Genomic DNA, 20,000 nt, shown 5'->3' with positions numbered 1-20,000 from the left:
AGGTTGACCTCCATCAGACAAAAGCGATCATAGTTTATCTTGGCTGTAGTGTTTGGTCCTTTTTTCAAATTGAACTCCCATGACTTTTCCACTAGATGTAAAATCTTGTTTGTAACTCTGTGTGAAGGAATCATATGTACTGGGCGATGTATACTCCAGTCGGAGTAGTCGGAGAGAACCACCAACCTTCGGAAGGAAAACAGGCATTCCTAGTCAATAAAGATCGGAGTAGAACGTACTCATAACCTCAGTGTTCACAGGCTGGTGATAGCTGTAGATGAACTACTTAGACCATTCGGCAACAGCGACCTCCAGTAACACAAATGATGTCAATGAAAAGCATTCAAACCTTTACCCGGGACAGTAGTGTAACATCAGAACATAATACAAAACTATAAAATCAAGTTGCAAAGGGATTGAATCATCTGCTCGGAACTTGACGTCTTGAAAGAAGTTCTTTCGCTTTCAGTAACTGAAATGAAGTGTGTATTTAACTTTATTATTCATTCTGTCAAGATACTGGTGCACAAACATAAAATACGAAATTATGTCCTTCATAAATATAGTTCCGAAGTGCTGTTTTGAATAAAAGAGAGAATAAGTTGATTACAACATTCAAGCTAATGTTTTCTGATAGCATTATGTAATTTCTTGAATTATTGATTTAATATCAAATAGAGATTGCATTTCTGTAAATATAGACAATGCAATTTCCCATAAGAACTCCCTTTACGGCTAAAACTGTGCCACTTTTACTATGAAGTTTCGTGAAAAATTATATCCTAGAATGGAAAGTTAATATGCATTACTAGTTTATTCAAAGGTCAAAACATAAGGCTGTGCGGCATATTTTCAACATTTATATGCCCCGAACTTTTAAGAGTTTTAACTTATATTTAAGTTCTGTTCTACCCCTACTTTCACTTTAGGTGACCCTCAGAATTCAAATTTCCCTGCAACCGTGTTTAATTATATTGGTAACATTCCCAAGTTATGTCTCTATGAGATGAAACATAGAGATCATATCTGGGAACCAGTACGTAAACAAACAAAATATCTATGAATATTATATATCTCCCCAAAAGAGGCATGGTTTGTGAAACAGCTGTATTGACAAAGTTCCACCTAGAAAATATCATTCTAATGACAAGTTGTTGAATGATAGGGAAAACGAATTTAAATGCTGTCTACGAATAAGTACCAGTGCCTTTTGTAAAATTATGTCCGATTCAAAAATATCGTTCATGTTTTGATGCAAACATTCGCCCCCCTGCGGAACAGACTTTCAGAAAAAAACCTTTTTCCTTGATAAATGCCTCAGACCCGTGCAAAATGAATATTGCCACCCGTGCGACTCATTCTTTGCGGGGTAAAAGTGATTTTAAACCTAAACCGTCTTGACTGGTAAGAGGGCAAAAGGTCAATTACATAATACATTGTATAATATTTCAGTAACATTGTCAACGAAAGATGTATGTAAATAAGGCATCAAATTATTCATGCGTGCGATTGCAACTAGTTTTTAATAAAAAGTCGTTTTATTAGTGCACATTAAACTAAAAAAAGGGAACAGAAAATACCAAAGTCACCCTCAAAAACCATTAAAAAAAGAAAAACCGACAATACATTGACTTAAACGAAAAATGTAGAAAATGCAAAAACACATTCTACAAAACAAAACAGGGCTGATATCAAATGATTCGGTCTGGTAAGCAGATCTTCCTGAAATAGTTTGGCTTTAATACGTTTTAATTAATAAAATTCAGAGACATATACATTGCTGTTTACTGTAAGGAAACGGATTTAATTCATTTTTAAATTTAAATATGGAAACGTAATATTAATCTTTATTTCTGACCTATTGTAACAAATACAAGTAAAAACCGAAGAAAAGACGTTAAAATTGCAAATCCAACATTTAATACAGATTTACAAATATGATGATTCATGGTCGCTGTCGTTTTATGCAATTTCATACCATTTTCCTGATATGGTCAACAAACCGTATAATTTGCTAGACGATTTCTCAGCGCTCCAGTTAATCTGCTTTTGAAGATTAAACACTTTCCTTACTTTGTCCTTTGTATATAATCGCACTTTTACAAAATCAGAAATAAGATAGAAGATAGGAGATCACATTGTACGGATTACAGATATGTGATTTTACCGCATGTTATAAAACACATAATACACCTTTTCTTTCTCGTCTATAGATGTAAAAATGGATAACATTGAAGCGGTCTTTTATATCAATGTTCTGTCTGTTAGCCCAGTAATTAGTACTTTTTTGTTTTCTGTAAATTTACTTTTACGTTTATAAATGTTGAATTATTCAAAACACTAAGGTTTTCCTACCTCCAGGTATAGATTTCCAAAGCCTTACTTGTCGTAATGTTTTTGAATTTTTAGGGTTGATGCTCACCAATTCCTTATTTGACTTGGCCTTCCAATCATTTTGATTTGAGCGGCTCTAATGAGTCTGATGTAGACAAAACCCGCGTCAGTTGTACCAATAATAAGCCTGGTATTTTTGATGAGTGTTTACAATCACTGGGTCGATGCAACTGCTGGTGAACGTTTCGTCCCCTAAAGTACCATCAACCCAGTAGTCAACATTCCTATGTTGACATGAAATATCATTGATATATCATTTTTTCTGTACATTTACTGTTGATGAAATGTTGAAATATTTTCTACCGCAGGTATATATTGCCTTAGCCTGTTTTGGCACATTTTTGGGGGGACGGGGATTTCGGGTTTAATGTTATTCAACTTCGTATTCGATCTAGCCTTCAAACTGTGTTGTTTTGAGCGTCATTGGTGAGTCTTTACCATTTGAACCTGTTTTAGTGGTTGTCGTTTGTTGATGTGGTTTTTAAGTGTTTCTTGTTTCTCGTTTTTATATAGATTAGACCGTTGGTTTTCCTGTTTGAATTATTTTACACTAGCCATTTTGGGGACCTTTATAGCTTGTTGTTCGGTGTGAGCCAAGGCTCCGTGTTAAAGGCCGTATTTTGACCTATAATTGTTTACCTTTTACACATTGTGACTTGGATGAAGAGTTGTCTCATTTGCACTCATACCACATCTTCTAAGTTTTACTTTTGTAGACGAAACGCGCGAAAATCGTACAAAATTATAAGCCAGATATCCATGAAAAGTTTTAATTGTAATTTATATTCGACTTTCAATCGTCTTAAAATTATGAGATACAATCAAGTTTGAAAACACTATATACCTTACAAAAGTGTTTTTGAAATTCCAATAGAGTTGACTGCTGAAAAAACATTTGTACACATAATAATTTAGTTGAATTTTAATAACAATAAGATTTATAAAGCCAGTAATTTATGTTTTCAAATTGTTTGATTTTTTATTGCTATATTTATATATTCAAAATATTTGATTTCTATGGATTTGTCAAATTCAAAATATTTGTATATGGCATAAAAATACAACTTTGAAATTATTCTAATTATCAGTTTATAAGTCCAGTATTCCAGATTGATTAACATGAGACTTTACAATATTGGCATACTTTGTGTTTTGATTTTTTCCGATATAAAAGCAAGTCTACATTGTGTAAGATGTAAATATTGACGTGCAGAACCTTTTGTACTTGTGAAGACTGTGTAGTAGCTAGTATATGTATTCTTTTGCGTTTTATTCGTCTCATTGACTTGTGCAAAACACTGTCTTGGATTGTATGATACAACATATGTATTTAAATCAAATAACCTGTATAAGGTTAGGCTTAATAATTGGCTTCCTGAAATTAAGCTTTCTAGTATGCATATTGAAGTTTTTTCGGAAAAACTTGCTGTGCCCACTGAATTAAATGGCACTCCTAGACGTTAGAAGCTTTCATAAATCGTACGGGTGCCACATGTGAAGCAGGATCTGTTTACCCTGCCGGAGCATCTGAGATAAGCCACGTTGTGATCAGTTTTTGAGTTTTCTATGTTGTAATTTGGTATACTGCTGTTTGTCTTTTGGTCATTTTTCGTTTCTGGCCATGGCATGTCGTTTTTGCTTGATGAGTTTGATTATCTATTTGGTATCTTTTGCCCTTCTTTTACAATGTTAGAACAATGTAAATCTAAAAGAGACAATGTATATTGAATCTTTGTAACAGGGCTTTAAATTTACAAAACGAAAGTATTGTTCAACATAAAAAGTTAAGATAAGTTATATCAAAATTTATCAATATGAATACTTTCAATGCTAATTAAACACAAAAATCAAAGAGTTTCATTTGAGACCCAGAATTAAATTCTCCTTATTATTTGAATTCATATAAACTGCAATGAATTAAATAAGCATTTAACATTATTAAAACATTTTGATGTTTTATTATTGACTCTTAAGAGAAAAAGATATTTCAAACAATTATCATGAAACTTTTAGCAATAAGTTATATTATCGCTTGACACTGATTGTTTACAATATCAAATGATAAAATAAAATGACGTTGTAAGTGAATACAAGTTACTTAATAGCTACAATTAGTATGAACCGATTGAGTTAAACTCCACTTTCTTGCCATTGCAAAATGGAACAATGCATGAAATGTTTAAATGCATTTTAATCAATATAACAATGTGTAACGAATACAACGAATATTAAAAAGTGCAAATATTATTATATATATTATATATCACAGAATAAAATATGGCTGACGTTCGCTTTTCTGTACATGAAAAATCGACATAGTAAACACATGTTTGATGATTCAAGTGTAAGTTTAGTTATCGTTCCCTGATTTCAGACGAATATCAAAAACTCCTTTATTATACCATTTCAAGTTGACAAATTAATGTACAAGTAGTTAACAAGTGGTCAAGTCTCATAAATCGATAAAAGGAGACAAATCAATGTAACAATACAGGGAGAATCGGGTAAACTCACAGGAAGCAAGGGTGCGTCAACAGGGTAAGCGTCTCCTGCAATGCATGCACCAACCGACTTCCGAATCCACACTCAGTTAAATTAGGAATAGGACACTATCGGTAAAATTACTGATAATACTTCTGTTCTGGTATCTCAAGATTAAAGATAGCCAAAACATGTCGATATTGAATTATGACACAGGATTATCGTATTGGTCAACACATTTGCGATGGTGACCGTAAAACCTAAGTTGTATCGATTTTAGATGTTCATTTTTATTTCTCTATTTGAGCAGTTTTTGTGCAAGGAGAACACCCTAGAATTGAGAAATGTAAACGCCATACGATTGAACATAGAGTACGTTACTGATGAGAAATGAGAAGTTGGCAATTGGAAAGTTGTTAACGTAATGTTTCTCATAGATTTAAGGTTGAAGTCTTCCACCTGTGTTGATATCGAGTAAAAATCAAGATATGAAACAGACCTACTATTTTCGTTAGTGTCCTAAATCTCAAGTGCATTTGGATATATGAGACGCAAGCACTTTTTGAAATGTAGGTTATTGAGTGACAATGACAAAACGGAAAAAAAAACAGAGCCATTACTGAGTTAACCTAGTTCAGTTATTTCATTCTAAGAGTTTTTTTCCGTCAAACAGTCATTGATTTGGCAATAATGTCATTATTAATTGCAAACATAAACAAATGCTTATTCAATCTTAGCTGTTGTTGGAATTTGAATTTAATGTTTTTTTTTATACCACGTTTAGTTTAGTCGCATCACTTGTAGGTATTCAGATTTGGCTTTTCAAATAGGTTTAGCTTTTAAAAAAAGGTAATGCATACTGAAATTTGCTTGATGTTTAATTTGATTTTTTTAGGACAACTTTTTTGTGGTACATACAATATAGGTATTTTTTTAAAATTCCCTCCAGTATCGTTAATAAATATTAAAGGTATTCATACTATCCGTCCTTTTGGAAACACGTCAACTAGGGGTGTCTGTTAAGACGTGTTGGAATGTAGCAAACATATAACGACGAGGGAACTTAAAGCTAGCTCGGATTTTGATACTCGAAACAATAATTTTATTTGTATGAGTTGTATAAATGCCCTATCGAATTTGCTCAGTGAAAAAAAAACCTTCTTATCCTTTGACAATTTATCAATCTTCATTCAAATGAAAGTTTGGCGTAAAAACAGCATGATAAAAACAACTTCAATATTAAATAAACATCTATCAACATTATATTTTAAACCAATTTCAAAATTTCTAGCTGATGTATTAAGTAATTATTAAGGAATTATAGTTCCAACTCCCTCAGGCAAAGTTGATTCTAGATGAATTTGGTCATATAGCTCCTAACGCTTCTATGTACTAATACACCCCTGGATTTCATTTGCCTAGGCTTGCGCATTCTTGATGGAGGCACGAAGTTTATACAGTTTTATTTTCATGTACTACCACTGTGCAAATACCACTGCACTATTCTTCAATTTCAAATCGATAAATTAAAAAAAAATTATTAAGAAACTTAGGTTCCAACTCTCTTAAGCAATGTTCATCTTATTTGAATTTGGCCATTCTTTTTAGGTCCCTTTTGCTTATTATGGTCCTAACATTTTCTATGTATTTATACATATCTGGCTTTCAAATGTTTAGGTTTGAACATTTATGGTAGTGGTAAATGGTAAATCCAAAAAGGCACGAAATAAAGTGCTTTTTTAATTAATAATTTTCTATAAAAAATACTGTACTTAGTAAGAAATATGACGGTCCGGTTTCAGGTGTTCTGGTACTCTTTAATGTTATATTTACCTACTGTGTTGCTGTAATTGGATTTTGACATAGTCCACAGAATGATAGAAAATTGACTGTTTTCATTCTCCAAAGACGATTAGAAAACCCAAAACCCTTACATTAATGTAGCTCAAATACTTGTTGAAATGTTTGAAGCACAATTAATGTTTCTCTATCCAAGTTACCCCAATAGTTTGACTATACGAACATAATATTATGGGCGCCCGCAAACATGTTTAACCCGGCCACATTCTGTTCCAAGTCAGAAACCTGAAATTAGTAGCTGTCGTTTATTGCTGTATATCATATTTTTTGTTGTTGTTTTGTACATACACGAGGTCGTTTTTTCTCGTTTAAATTGTTTTACATTTGGTCATGTCGAGGCCTTTTATAGCTTGATATGCGGTATGAGTTTCATTCATTATGGAAGGTCGTAAGGTGACATATTGCTGCTTAAAACTACGTCACTTGGTCTCTCGCGAATAGTTGTCTCATTTGAAATCATACCACATCTCCGTAATTTTATACGAATATAGCACATTCATATATTAAGTAATACCTATTAACGACTTCACACTTAAAAGTGCAACACAGAACGACCTCAGAGAATCATTTAGATTTCTCTGTTGGTTATTTCTCGTGAGATGATCTATTTCTTGTGAGATGATCGAATCAAATCACGAAAATGTCATTTAGTTAGTGTAACAACTATTGCTCAATTGAGGAGATTTGTAAATTGAGTATTTTATATAATGACAATGTAAAGTTATTATTGACGACGTTAATTGACGTTCACGGAAGACATTTGTAAAACAGAAGATTCAATAACAATTGCTGACGTATAATTTCCGAAAGGAACTTATCTTGTAAACCTGTACTTTCTTGTTTCTTTCGTAGCGTTTCTTCATTTACTTTCCAAAGGCATGCTGAACTCCAAACAGTTCAACTGATTTTCACTTTTCCAAATTTAACCAATTTGAATTTGTGCATCACGTCACACGTTTCTTCAATTATGTGACTATCAGTTATCAAAGAAATTGAATGTCAATACAAAAATACTGATTATCCGACTAGTGATAAAATCGAGTACGTAAAGTCTACCAGTAGTGGCATTAAACACATTCTTCTGCGCATCACAGTACCACATTGAAGGCAAATTCCATGATAGTTACCTGTCATTAATTTTGAATGAAGAAACAATAACAAATAAAATATATAATTTCAGAAGGAAAATATCTGCCACCTTTGACGTAGATTTTTCACAAGAGAGAATCAAATTATGGCGATAACCAAAAACATTGCATTGACAAGAAAACAAATATAATAATTCAAAAATCTTTAGTATACAATGTAAATGATTGAAATTCAAGCTTAACTCTTTTATTCAGATTAATCGTAAAAGATATTAAAATCCATATCACTAAATTATAACATGTGTCATGAATTTATTCTGCTAGGAAATTATTGTATAAATTTATCTGATTTATGAATACATCAAAACATGTCGTTTGAGATGCATCTACAATAATTAGATTGTCGCTTTATGCTAGCTTAAACACCCGTAGAAACGGTAACTGCATAATGCTACCTTTTTTTTCATACCTTAGAAACTGTTAGTACATTATGCTACTTTACAGTTTTGATACTGCAGAAAAGTTAACTGCGATATGCCACCTTCCAGTTTTCACACAGTAAAAACTGTAACTGCATTATGTTAGCTTACAGTTTAAAAAAGGAGAAACGTTCACTGCGTTATGATAGCTTACAGTTTACACACCATAGAAACGGTAACTGCATAATGCTAACTTACATTTTTCATATCGTAAAATCTGTAACTGTATTATGCTACCTTATAGTTTTAAACACTTCATAAACGGTAACTGCATTATGCTAGCCTAATGTTTAAAACACTTTAAAAACGGTAACTGCATTATGCTAGCCTGAAGTCTTTAACACTTCAAAAACGCTAAATCCATAATGCTAGCTTACAGCTTTAAACACTGCAGAAAAGTAAGTGCATAATGCTATCTTATAGATTTAAATGTATCTATCGAATGCAGTCCATCCGCATTATGTGACTAATTCATATATATTTTTCTGCCAATTTATCTAAGAAATACATTGGTGTGTCTCGTGATTTTCTATCAATTTTTGTATTGTTTCTGTATATACATGTAATAGAGAGATTGTTGAATAAGTGATGATGATATATGTTATAATCATTTCATAATAGTCTTACATTATCATATTTGACATCATCATTGTCTTAAATATTTTGTATCAAAATAATTAACACAAAACAAACTTAATTAATCACATCTAAAATTTGGAGGTAGACTTACAAGTCCAGAATTCATAAATCTTATCACTAAATTAAATGCACTTGTAACCATTGTCTATTCAAATATCTAAATGTTTTGGAAAAAGTATTGTATAATATTAGTTTTATCACAATTGACATAAAACATTTTAAACACTTTGTACAACTGAAGTTATCAAGGGACTCATAAAAAGTCAATTACTATATGAAACAATGCTAACGACAGATTGTGTTTATTTTTTCAATCATATAAATTTCAAGCGAATAATATGTTGTCGTGCAACGCGTTTGTAACATATTACATACTAGTATACTATTTATTTGGTTTTGAGAAATAGGACATTTTCATGTTCAAGTTTACCGATAAATATTAAATTGATATGAAAAATTATATCCATTTTAATCTTGACACCAAGCATTTTTCAAATGAAAAAATGAAAGCCTCACAAAAATTGCAACAATTGAACAAATTGCAAGAATTTCATTATTATAAGGAAATGGCTATTAAATGATTTGTATCAAATAAACATTGCATATGCGTTGTTTTTACCAATCACCGAGGCTATCACAAGCCAGATGGCTAGTGCTTACCTCCTTGTGTTAGGAGACTACAAATCCTCGAGGCTTTCACTAGCCAGGTGACCAAATTGTACCTACTTATGTTAGGGGACTACTTATCCCAGAAGCTATTACAAGCCAGGTGGCCAGTTCTTACCACCTTGTGTTAGGGAACTACCAGTCATCGAGGCTATCACAAGAACGGTGGCCAGTTTTTTATCGTTGTGTTAGAGGACTACTAATCCCAGTGGATATCACTAGCCACGTGACCAATTATTACCTCCTTGTGTAAAGGAACTACCAATCACCGCTGCTATCACCAGTCAGGTGGCCAGTGTTTAACTCTTTATGTTAGGATCATTAACCAGGTGGCCAGTGCTTACCTTATTGCATTAGGAGACTACCAATCCCCATTGCATTACTAGCCAGATGGCCAGTTTTTCCTACTTGCTTGATCTTATTATTTTTTTTATACTTCTGAAATATTCAGTTGACAACAGATAATATCTATTGAATTTTATAGCTATTCATCCAATGCACTGTTGGATAGATTGATAGGCAAAAGACCAAAAAAACGTAGAAAAAACTAACAAACATTCACAAAAATAAATCTAAAAAATTGAAGACTGAGCAACTCGTCCCCACCGAAAACCATAGGTGATCGCAGGTGCTCTGGGAAGTTTAACCAATCCTTGTCCATATGTGACACGCGTCACATATCTATTGTTTTTCAGCCACATTTGTTTTGTAGTTATTTTCTCGGTGTTGTAAATTGTTTGATATTTAAAGTATAAATGCAATTTACGGTTAATGTGTTCTATCGTATGATCTGGGATTGACGGGAAACAATTAAAAATGAAAACACTCAGAAATTCGATATGTTCTTGTATTAACAAACAAACATGTATTTACCTAGCATTTTGCGTATAAATGTTCTATTGGTATAATTTTTTAATCTGATATTGTGTTGCATTATATAATATTTTGATTTGTAACCCAATCAAATAAAGATTTAGAAATTTATGACAGCTATATTTGACTGTAAATCAACAAACAAAGTTATATGTTATTAATTGAAGTCTGAACTTCAATTGATTTAATTAATTTTCATTCCTGGTGTGCTTAATTTAATGAGTAATAAAGCTGTACATTGAACATATTTTCACAAACAATTGTTTTATTCATTACAGTAATACTGTTGTCAATGACAAGCCCTAATATTGGGTGTTGGATAATATGAGTAATAGGCGCTTAATAGGCATGTTTATAATGAAAATAAATATAAATATGTTGTGCATCAGAATCACGTTTCTGGATTCACCTTTACCAGGAATGCTCTAACTTAAAATGTGAAAGACAAGAATGTATAAATACTTTAAAGCTTGAGGAGCTATATGACCAAAGGGAGATAATGACAATAGCCAAATCCACCTAAGTTAACTTTACCCAAGAGAGTTAGAGCATTGGTTTATATGATTGTCTGATACCCCACTACCAAATTATTGATATGAATTTAATAATGAAAAACAATTGATACACCATATGCCTGGAAGCCAGTTTTGTTGTATTGTCTCTAAATGTCCATATCTTGAAATGCTGTAAAAGTGCAAAAATCTAAGTCAAAGTTGATTTTTTATGTTATGGACTGTTGTAGACAAACCCGCTGTTTTTTTTAATGTTCTCAACGTTTCATAATTTTAAATTTCAAAAGTTTTGGTGTTGCTTCAACTTGTCGAAGATATTAGAAAACAACGAGTTGTGTGCATAGAATACAATATACGGTTTATAAGCAATTTGTATCAGATTTTCCGCTATTTAAGTAAAAATATGACATTTTGTATTATATATATAAACAAGGTGATTAAGTGATACCCTGTTGACGTACTCTGTCCTGCTCTCTTTGGAGTTTCCCTCATTTGTTGTTTACCTTAATGTGTATCTTCTTTTGTTAATTATGAAGTTTGCTCATCTGTAAGCTACTGTTGTCTCTAATTTATAACCTTTATTCTCAATGAATAATGTCAATGATATAAACATTATTTTTATCCATTAAGGTAGTATCTGGAGGTTTGTGGTAGATTTCTATCTTCGATGTAATGCTTGGAATGTACCCATGTGAATCTCGCTTAAGGGACTTTTGGAATAGAATTTGCCATTATTTGAAAAATATGTAACATTTATTTTACATACAACATACCTCTTGCACCGGAAAATTGAAAACGTTTCGACAAAAAATCATTAAATGATTGAAATTTAAAAAATGAAAAATGACACGTAAGCAAATCATAAACATTTGCATAATCAGCACGCTAAGTTAAAACAATCAGATACACTTATTAAACTGCGACGTCTAAAAAGGTCCATGCTTTGGGATTACAAAACTTCTATGTTCCCTGAATGACAAATAACTGTTCCAAGCCAGGAATAAAAATAAACGTTAATCAAATGTACCATTTCTGTAAAAAAATGAGTTTGTGCTTTTTTTGCACTGTTTAATTCCTTATATCAATAGCAATCTCGAATACGTTTGGTCTTGACTTTGATTTTTGATTTTTGATTTTTAACATTTTTAATAAAGTTATAAATTCCACTAGGAATGATGACTTCATGTGCATATTGGTTATGTTTTTCAAAGAGAGAACACGAATACAGTGACAGTTATTCCTACTTACATAAAGATACAATCAACCTGTCATTCATGTTATCTATTTAGAAAACTATTATTTCCTGTCAAATATTGTGTTTTGATATGAAAAGAAAACAATCAGTGAAGAAAGATATTATAACTTAATGTAAATATCGAATTCAATATAATTAGAATAATGTTAAAAACAATAGTAATTGAACATTTATGATATCTGGTCAATAAAGTTAAAATAATATAATAAAACTCAATAACAGTATTGAAAGTGAACACTTTTCTTTTCTGGATAAACTTTTAGTACAATATTAAGATTTTAAGAACCAACTGTTAACAGTCGATCGTACAATGACGTCATTTGCACCTCGACCTCGAGTAAGTCATGCATAAAAATCAAACGATTAGGAGTATGATAGGAACAGCCCAAACAAATCATGATATTGCCGAATAGCTGATATACACTATATTAGTATTTTACCACGGATGTGTACTCAAAGCTTTGGAAGAACGTCATATTAGAATAGGTTACATACTCTCTCGTCAATGACAACGGTTTTGTATACGCCTTTGAAAATATTTCCAACATTTTTTTTAATTTCAAAACAGTGAATTGATCGCATTGATATTTTTCGTTTAACTTCATTATATTTCTCTCATCAATTTCTTCCCGCTTGCCATTAACATGATTAACCTGTCGTCTTATCTTATGACATTTTTGTGGTTATACTGTTATTATAAATAAATACAAACAGATATAGATGCCTAATTGGATCTTGGTTTGCTTTCATGTTAATAACAAATTTACTTATTTGTCTAGATATTTAGTCATTGGTTTCTTTTTTTGTAGTGCAGGATAGCTATTGATCAAATACTAATATGTTGTGTTATTTTCAACATGTCGCGATAGAAGATAGTAAACAGTAAAATAGGTCCTTAACCATTCTAAAATGACACAGAGTGAGATTTACACGTGATTGTTGATTTAAATTAAGAAAACCATCATTTCTCTCCCGGAAAACACCAGTAGCAGTAGGCGGAAGTAATATTCTATTCGTATATACCAAATACCTTTGTACTAAGAATTCATATACCCCGAACTAAAATTCCGATGAAATAAGACAATCATAGGAATTATTCTATTATTTAAAAGATGTCCAAATAAATTACTGATAGTTTAATAAAACGCTTGGTACTTCAAAAAAACTGAATAATGTGGAACGATGTGCAAAGGGATCTAACTCAATTCTATAAAAATGATAACAGAATGACGAACAGAAAATACATTTTTTTCCAAGAGTCATCCAATGTATGAAGGTTCATAAATTTATCAATAAAAAGTTGCGTAAATTAATTGGGTAAAGCTAGATGTAATTCGTGCTTCTCTTTAATTGCAATATGAAAAATTTATTATGAAAACAAACATGCAATAAACGACAATTAACTTTTTTATCAACTTATTCAGTGCTTAATGATATTGTTGCGATATTTCGTCTCTTTATGATAAAATACACAAGAGGATTAATATCTCAGTGCGCAAATGTACATGAAATGTTTGAGGACATAACTGCATCAAAATCAGACATTTAAAGTTTAACTTTAAAATAACCTGTATCAGCTCATTCATACTTTTCGACAAATGATACCAGTACATCCCGTTAAAAAAGATTTACAAATTTTCTAGATAACAGGCAACACAAGTTTACCGATGATGTTTAAAACTAGTAAACCAATAGTAAATACACAAAAATGAACAAGACCGGATTCATCGTCGGGTCGGTCAGCCTCTTTTGCTATGTATCATCCACCCGTCATTTTACGAATTCAGAAACATTTCAGAAAAATGAAAACAACACAGTTGGTAAATTTAAAGATCATACGACTATTCAGTACTAAAAAAACACCTTTCTTTTAAAAGGTATCGTAAGTTATACTGAATGTTTATCACTTATAATTACTGGGCATTTGTTCTCGAAGGGTGTTTTGTGAAAAGTTTTGCTGCTGTCTAAAGATATTTTTTCATGAAAAGATGTCGGAAGCATTTTTAATAAAACGTTAGTGGTCTAGTAGAGGAGTAAAACCTCACACGAAAACTAAAAAAGTTAACATGTCAAATTTTATTTCACATGAATTTGCAGTCCATTCGCCCAATAGTCAAGATCACTATTTGATTTGTATTATTAACAATTATTTCAAAAATCAATACATTTGTCTTTCCAAATCCCTGTTAACTTGTCTGACTGCTCATTTAAAAATGAAATATATAATATTTAAGGATATGGGCTATTTAATATTCTATATCAGAGGAAAAAATATTTTTGGAAGAAATAATGTCAATGGAAATTGAATCACACATGCGCGATAAACTTTCTAAATCGTTAAAAATATCACTGGATTCAGACTGAAGTTAATAACAACAGCGATCAACATGTTGCAAATAGATTTCTTAACACAACACATTACATCAAACCTTTAGAAAACAACAACAACTATTATAATAAACAATAATTTGTGCTTATAGATTATTTTGGTCAAAATCTTATCACCCTCAACAACGGAACAACATGCATTGGAAATTAAAATAAGCTTGTTTGTTTCTGTTTAAAATACGATTCGAAGTGTTAGTATACTAATGGCTAAAAAAAATCAAAAATAATACGTTGTTAAAATGTTGAGAAAAAATTAAAATAACAAAAATACCGAACTCCAATGAAATTTCAATTCGAAAAGTCCCGTATGAATTAGAATGAGCAACATTAATATTATAAAAATGGGTCCTTCAGAAAGGGAAACAACTCGTACTACTTTCACACTCGCGAGGCTACCCACAGTAAGTACCAAACTGGAAGCCACAAAGTGAGGAAAAAAGCAGAGGAAAGTGACGATTTATTTATGGGGTTTGTCTGAGGCGCACTTCTGGTTTAACTTTCATCAGGAACACTAAATTCTAAACATTTGAAAGCCAGAGATGTATAAATACGTTGCCACGTTAGGAGTTAATGTTACGCCATCAACAGAGGAACGTAACTCATTCGAACTTCACGGAAACTTTTCTTCTTTTTCCTTCGTCGATCATCATAAGCACGTTCTTATATAATCAGTTGACAATGCCAATATGAAGAAATAATATGACAACTAGATTTAGTATACCTTACATTTATTTCAAACAATTCTATTGGGTAAAACGTTATCACGTGACATGGAATAATTCAGTTAATTTTCATTCAATTGCAAGGAAGAACGAACAACCCTAAAAATTTACACCAGCGTTGAATTACCCTATTATTCACCGGCGAATAACCTTTTTAGTTTGTTGATTTGTACTCATGAAAAAGACGTCACAGACGTAAATAAACAAAATGGCAACGTTCAAGTTACAGGAAGCCCATTGATCGAGAGAAGAGGAAATAAGGCTTTTGTCGTGCATCTTGTGCCGATGATATCTCTAATAAGGGTCCTTTTCAGGGCCATCAATATTTTACAAAAAGAATCTACCTTTGTTGTACATACGAGAATTCTAAGACACAAATAACATGTATTTTTGAACGTCAACTTGTGTTTGTTACTGACTCAAGTAAGGGTAAGTGCTTTTACAATGATTCAAAATGCCCTTCCACTGTTAGTGCGGTATAATAAAACAATTGTGGCCCCTTAGAAGCGATGAATATCCAAAATTGTCAACCCTTAAAAGTTATTTGATTTCGGGCTGCGCCCTCAGTGAAATAACCTTCTCGTGTTGACAATTTTGCATGTTCACCTTTTAAACGGGCCATAATTGTATAATATGTTCTCATGACTTCTTTGGTTTCTTGATCATATCAAAATCATTGTATAACGATCGTTAAAATCAACGAGAGAGAGAGAGAGAGAGAGAGAGAGAGAGAGAGGTTATTAATCTATTAACCGAAATTCATTGAACTTTCAAATATCCAATCAATACGTCAATAAAATGTACAATTGGTGTTAACTATTCTTGAATATCTAATATGTATCAAGAACACTATATACAGTGTTAATTGGAATCAGATGACTGTGGTGAATATGTAAGCAGGATTGACGGAAACTTTATATTGTGATGAAACACTAGTATTTACAGATAAGGCGAGAGTATCAACTAATCATATAGTGGCTTATATGTCTGTTTGTGATTGAAAAAATGTGATAATTAGAACAATGAATTGCTTTATATGAAGTGCATCTTGATTGTCTATAAAATGTTGTAATGGCAATGTGAAAGAGAGTTTGGAATCTCTCCATAATGTTAAAGAAAATTTACTTCAAAAGCAGCAGTTTTAGTGGGCAACAAAAGCAGAGCGAAAAGTCATTCAAATTAAATCGGACATTACCTTTCCAAAGTAGCAGCTTAGAAAGCGATATCCGTCCTTGGACACAGTAAGTGATTGATATGTATTTTTCTTATGCACTGATTACATCATGTTGACTTTCTACTGAGCGATACATGCTATTTTTACACAACATAGTTAGATGCTGTCTTCATTATTCAGTGGAAAGTATTATTCATCTCAAAACCTGATTGAATAAGTTGAATGATTCTCCATTGTTTAACGATACACGTTATATATTCCATTAACTGTATGATAACGGTTGTTCAAGTTTGTATAAAAAAAACACAGCACTTGAATTTTAACGGTATACACTTTTGTATATAACACTGTTTACATAAATGTGTAACAACCAACATGTTAATTTGGGTACATGTTAATCAATAATAAACGTGAACAATCATATACGTTAAAAGATGATTAAGTAAAATAAAAAAAAAAAGATCACAAGATCTATGTTAATTTTTTTTTATAAACAGGTTATGTTTCTTTTAGTCGAACTGGGATAAAACACTGTAGATATTGGTGTGAAGTAATTCTTCATGGACTATCTCTCGTGTCAATAAGTTGTGAACCCTAGTGTTAAGTACACAAATAAGTCTCCTTTATGTCTTTGGTACTGCACAGAGTTATAGTCATGACACTTCCAACAATATGAATTAAGAGAGATTGTGCTTAATTATCATTCATTAAAAGTCTTTCAGAAACAACATTTAAATCTCTATCCTCAGGATCAATATAAAGGGTCAATGTAACAAGCTCAGTTTAACGATGTCGACCAAAGAGTCATGTTCAAATTGTATGTATTTTTTTAATTTTTTTAAGTTCAATGACGACACATCATGGTTTTAGGTATCACCTGTAACAAGTCACTGCGTATTACCATAGCTCGTACCCAAAGGTTACGATTACAAACACAATTAAAAGGTACAGAACCTTCGTTGGTCTATTTTCAGAAATCATGTTTATTCTCTACTTTAAAACCGTTTGGAAGAAAAAGACAATATCTTGTTCTAGTGTCTTTTCTGCTGCATCATCAATTTAATATTTGGTTATAATATAATATATAAATACAGCTAAACAACTTTAAGTGTTAATCAGATTGATATTGATACAAAAGAAGTGGTGAAGATGTCAGAAAGTACATTGCAACATAATATGTGACCGTCATAGAACTGTAAGAGATAAGTGTTCGAAAATTGAATAAACGTAAATTGGAAAAAAAGAGTGTTCAAGATGGCTAAATGCGCAACAATACAACATAAATTGGGTCAAAAACTGTGGTGGATGATCATGATTTGATTATGATGTACTGAAATTAAAGGAGGTGTCCAAGATCGCAGAAAAAAGAGAATGCCATAAAATACTATCATATAGTATACAGACATCTTAATCTGATTAAAATACGCATCTTGTGTCTAACCTTTGCTTACAAGGATCTGCCATCACTCCATTTTACTTTATATTCTAGTTATGTTCGAGTTATGTCCTTCACCGGAATTGTTCTTAAATTATGCGCGCCTCTTTGACGTCATTTTCCAGATAGGAGGCATCGACTGTTTCCCTGCACTTTTGGAATTTATCAAGCGTCTTCGTGATCGTCATTATGCAGGTTAAACTAGAAATAATGTTTGTTCCTTAGGTACTTAATCACAATTCCCTAATGACAGCAGTGTTGGTTATCAATTATAAAAATTTAATTCGTGCAATATAGCATCATATTTTTGCAACCACTCGCTCCACATGGGAAGGAAGTGATGATGCCCTTTAACGCACGATTGATGTTCACTAAAACCAAAGTTTTTGTCGGAAATGAAAGTGGTCTATTATTAAATCAGCCGATCGCAATGCAATTCCAGCCTTTAATTTTTTGAAGGTGTGTATTAATCCGACAAAACCAGATGATCCCGGAAGGTCAGTAAAACAGAAAGTAGATCGGAGCGTTTTTAGAGCCTTGTAAGCAAAGCTTTGACATAGGATCTGTATTTTAATCAGATTGCAGCAGATATCATGTCCTGGTATCCTGATTATATTATGAGCAAACGACAATATTCAAATAACTGTTCCTGTTAGGGTTCATTTTGCATAGTGTACTCCCAATGAAACATATATTTGAGCAATATCTCTGCATACACACATTGAATTGGAATCTTCAGAGGAGAACTTATATCTTTTTACTTGTGTGAAGGTAAAGTTAAAGTCGGTTTTGAGATCAATGAAAGGTAATTATGTTGAATAAAGAATATGATATTGCTTTTCAATATCATACCTACATCAACCCGAGACACCAATATAATTCAAAAAAAGTTCTGCTCGAGGGATTTTTTATTAATTGAAGGTTGGTACGGTGTGTGATATTGACATAGCCATATATTACCTTTATCATATACCTCAATTATATGTTTTTCACGTTACATGACGTAATATGTATAAGAGGTATGATCAAGCCTGTATAACCGATATCGATGACGTGACGTCATAAAGATAAAGTGTAAGATAAAGCCTTTGTAACCGTGATTGATATCGGTGACGTCACGTCATACAGATTAGGAGTTTGATAAAGCCTTTGCAATCGTGATAGATATCAACATCACCACGAATTGCTGACACTGGACGATTGTCATTGATTGTATTTTATACGAAGTATTGGATAAAGTTTTAGATTGCACATTTTACTTAGAATTACACGCTTTAATTATGCACCAGACAAGAATTTTCCTTCTTTCTCTCGATGTGTTATTTTAAGGCTACCTCATTTAACCTACTTGCTCATCGTGTCGGTTTTAAAGCAGAATTAGATTCCAGAAGCTGTCTATCTGTGTAGTAGTTTACTATAGTTTTACATCAAGCTACCAATTAATTCTTGTGAAATTGTCACTTTATACATTACTTCCTTTCTTACTAGATTTTTCTGCTGATCATCGTGTACGACTTTAGTAATTGGTCATTGGCACAGTTGTCATTCGAATTATAGATCACTTGGTCCGTCGATTTATACAGTCATTAATCGTTTTATTAAGCACGGTATCCCATTGGTTGACCCAGTCTTGATTCCTTTTTTCTCATCAAGCGTCCATCTATTGACACAGTTGTCATTCGGCGCATCGATCACTGTATCCGTCGATTGACACAAATTCGTTATTCGGCGTATCGAAGTCTGTATCCCTTGATTGACACACACTTGTCATTCGGTTGATTGAGCACTGTATCCGTTGATTGACACACACTCGTCATTCGGGTATTATTGACACATAATTGTCTTTCTGCTTTTTCAGCAGGGGTCTGTCTGTTGATACGGTCATCATTTCGTTTATTGAGCATTTGGTCCGTCGATTTACACATTCGTTATTCGATTTTTCGGACACTGTTTCTGTTGATAAAATTTTACATAAGTTGCATCATAAGAAGTTCGTTGACATTCATTTTTAGAAGATTTATTGAGGTGGTGTAC

This window comes from Mytilus californianus, unplaced genomic scaffold, assembly GCF_021869535.1.
Source record: "Mytilus californianus isolate M0D057914Y unplaced genomic scaffold, xbMytCali1.0.p SCAF_2, whole genome shotgun sequence".
NCBI classification, from domain to species: Eukaryota; Metazoa; Mollusca; class Bivalvia; order Mytilida; family Mytilidae; genus Mytilus; species Mytilus californianus.
The sequence above is the reverse complement of the archived record's forward strand: the minus strand, read 5'-3'. Positions refer to the sequence as shown.